Source organism: Heterodontus francisci, chromosome 34 (genome assembly GCF_036365525.1).
Source record: "Heterodontus francisci isolate sHetFra1 chromosome 34, sHetFra1.hap1, whole genome shotgun sequence".
In the NCBI taxonomy this organism is placed as follows: Eukaryota; Metazoa; Chordata; class Chondrichthyes; order Heterodontiformes; family Heterodontidae; genus Heterodontus; species Heterodontus francisci.
In genome coordinates, this window is record NC_090404.1 from 29,859,510 (window position 1) to 29,863,216 (window position 3,707).

At 45.4% G+C, this 3,707-nt stretch overlaps 1 non-coding gene across 1 annotated transcript; it reads left to right on the plus strand.

Moving 5' to 3' along the window:
• Nucleotides 1-3,172: 3,172 nt before the first annotated feature.
• trnal-aag (transfer RNA leucine (anticodon AAG)) lies at nt 3,173-3,254 on the plus strand. Its single transcript has one exon. It is a non-coding gene; the product is annotated as a tRNA-Leu (tRNA).
• Nucleotides 3,255-3,707: the final 453 nt, after the last annotated feature.

The window sequence follows — 3,707 nt, forward strand, 5'->3', positions numbered from 1 at the left end:
TAGCTGTGGGAGTCGGTGGGCTTATAATGGACAACCTATCCCCAGTGATAGAGACAGAGAGATCGGGAAAGGGAAGGGAAGTGTCAGAGATGGACCATGTAAAGGTGAGAGAAGGGTGGAAATTAGAAGCAAAGTTGATAAAGTTTTCCAGTTCAGGGTGGGAACAGGAAACGGCACCGATACAGTCATCAATGTACTGGAAAAAGATTTGGGGGAGGGGGCCTGAGTAGGACTGGAAAAAGGAATGTTCGACATATCCCACAAATAGACAGGCAGAACTAGGACCCATACGGATACCCAAAGCAACACCTTTTACTTGAAGGAAGTGAGTGGAGTTGAGGGATAAGCTGTTTACTGTTGAGAACAAATTCAGCCAGGTGGAGGAGGGTGGTAGTGGATGGGGACTGGTTGGGCCTCTGTTCAAGGAAGAAGCGGAGAGCCCTCAAACCGTCCTGGTGGGGGATGGAGGTGTAGAGAGTTTGGACATCCATAGTGAAGAGGAGGCGGTTAGGGACAGGAAACTGGAAATTGTCAAAATGACGTAGGGTGTCAGAAGAGTCACAGATGTAGGTGGGAAGAGACTGGACCAGGGGATAAAATATAGAGTCAAGATCGGAAAAAATAAGTTCAGTGAGGCAGGAACAGGTTGAGACAATAGGTCTGCTGGGCCAGTCCTGTATGTAGCTTTTGGGAAAGAGGTAGAAGTGGGCTGTCTGCGGGACTATGAGGTTGAAAGCTGAAGAGGGAAGATCTCCGGAGGAGATGAGGTCAGTGACAGTCCTGTGGAGAGTAGCTTGATGTTTGGCAGTGGGGTCATGGTCCAGGGGGAAGCAGGAAGAAGTGTCTGAGAGTTGGCGCTGAGCCTCTGCAAGGTAGAGGTCGGTATTCCAGACAACAACAGCACCACCCTTATCTGCAGGTTTGATGACAATGTCAGGGTTAGACCTGAGAGAATGGAGTGTGGCAAGTTCAGAGGGGGGCAGGTTAGAGTGAGTGAGGGGAGCCGAGAAGTTGAGACGACCGATGTCTCGCCGACAGTTTTCAATGAAAAGATCAAGAGCGGGTAAGAGGCATGAGGCAGGGGTCCAGGTTGTTTCTACTGTGCTTACTCACTTCTCCTGTTTTTTATTAATGTTTGTGATTGGAGTGCTTTGTGCCTTACAGTCTATTCACACCCTCTCTGTACTAACGTTTTGTCTTTCAGCACACCATTAACATACCGTTTGCCTTTGTTCCATGAACTTCTGGTCAGTTATTCTTTGCGACCTTCTGTCCTATCAACACCTTCTCTTTTGTTATCTCTTGCCCCACCCCCGCTTTACTTGATAAAACTCTTTTACATTTCTAATATCTTCCAGTTCTGATGAAGGGTCACTGACCTGAAACGTTAACTCTGCTTCTCTCTGCACAGATGCTGCCAGACCTGCTGAGTATTTCCAGCATTTCTTGTTTTTACTTCAATGAACGTCGTTCAGTCCTGGATGTGATTAACAGCTGCAACCAACCATTGTAATTACGTTTGAACTCACTGGTGTCTCAGCAGTGAACGGCCTCTCCCCAGTGTGAGTGCGCTGGTGTACAGTGAGGTCACCTGATCGCCTGAACCCAGTCCCGCAGTGAGAACACCTGAACGGTCTCTCATCAGTGTGAACATATTGATGGGACACCATTTCCCGGGAACATTTATAACAATTCCCACAATCTGGACATTTAGAAGGTCTCTCCCCAGTGTGAACTTGATGTATCAGCAGGTGGGATGAAGTAGTGAAATAGTACAGTTTCTCCCCACTGTCAAAAGTGCTTTTACCTTCTATGTTCAAAACCCTGATACTCAGGTTATGATAAATTGGGTGACTTCATCAAATGCTGATGTGATGTTTAGTTTGAGTTTCCTGGATGCAAATCCTTTCCTTCTAAAACCCTGTGAAATTGATTTAAAACAGGAAAAAAGAAGTGAGAACCCCCAAAAACACAAAGACAGGTTGTGAAATGGAGCTGAATGAATCTGTTCATTTATGGGGCCGACACGAGGAAAAAGTGACCATGCAAGCCGCTGGATTGATGTACAACCCCAACTGGTTCACTAATGTCCTTCAGGGAAGGGAACCTGCCACCCAGTCTGGACCTACACAAGAGTCTGCCCTCTATGGGAGGAGAGAGAGAGAGAGAGGTGGAGAGGCAGGTAGCGAAGGAGAGGGATTTTATCTATCTATAACTCAATCAGATTGCTGTGGGTGTGGAGTCACATCCAGGCCAGATCAGATCAGGACGGAAGATTTCCTTCCTGAAATGGTATTAGCGAACCGGGTGGGGTTTGTACAACAATTGGTGATAGTGTCATGCCATCTGCACTGAGCAGAGTTTTTAAAAAAAAGACTAGATTTGCATTACTTGTTGAAGTCTAAACGGCATCTACTGTTGCCATTTAAACTCACAGCCCCTGGGTACAAGCCATGATCTGTGGGTTATTAGTACTTTGACAACACAACAGCGTCATGTCCCCAAATGAGGCACTGACAGCATCTCTTTTTTTAAAGCATCGGCCTGTAAGGAGATTAAACCTTGCTGTTGTTAGCACTACACTCTAATCAACGGAACTAACAAGCCTCAACGGGCTAGTGATGTGTCAATGTTAATAAAAACAAAGAATGCTGGAAATACTCAGCAAGTCTGGCAGCATCTGTGGAGAGAGAAGCAGAGTTCTGATGAAGAGTCACCGACCTGAAACGTTAACACAGATGCTGCCACACCTGCTGAGTATTTCCAGCATTTCTTGTCTTTATTTCAGATTTCCAGCGCCTGCAGTATTTTGCTTTTATGTCAATGTTAATGTTTCAAGTCGGTGACCTTTCACCAGACCTGTGATTGCCTCTCCGCAGACGCTGACTATTTCCAGCAGTTCCTGTTTTTTTTAATTTGGGATTTCTACCATGCACAGAATGTTGCTTTTATTTCTATGTTTAAATGGCTTTACCAAAGTCGTTTTATTCGGGATCCCTGGATTACCAATTCAACAATGCAACCACTCGGCCTGCAGTTTGAATGAATTGTGCTTGGAAATTCGTCTCACTTCCATCTTCCAAAGCAAAGACCTCGATTCATAGGACAATCCGGAAGAAAAGCACCTTTTAATTAGTAATCAATTGCATTACAGCCAAAGCTGTACTTGTGTGGTAGCGTGGCCGAGCGGTCTAAGGCGCTGGATTAAGGCTCCAGTCTCTCCGGAGGCGTGGGTTCGAATCCCACCGCTGCCAGAATCTGAGTGTCGGTTGTTTTGTGCGCGGTTATGTTGGACAGTTTCTTGCTGGATAAATAAATCCAGATTTTCCACGCAGCATGTTCATTTTCACCACCTTGGCTACTATGCAAATATTTCGAGCCACGACCAGTGCTCACAAACTCTGTTGTACTGCAAGGATAGCTTTGTATTAACACTTCTATTTCTATAAAACTTCAATGTCAAGACCTTCTGCAGGACATTTTGGAAAGCTTCAATGGGTGTCAATGCCATTAGCAGCTCTGCAATTCTTTCAACATTAGAAAAGTCTCAATCCCCGCCATTGGCCCCACAGTGACTGACAAATTAGTCGATTGTCTCTTTTCACTGCTGTCAATGTGACATAAATTCCAACCGATGTCTCCTGAAATTGAGTTTCACATGGATTTATTCTTCTCGAGTGGTCTATATTCTCTTAGGCTCTTTCTGA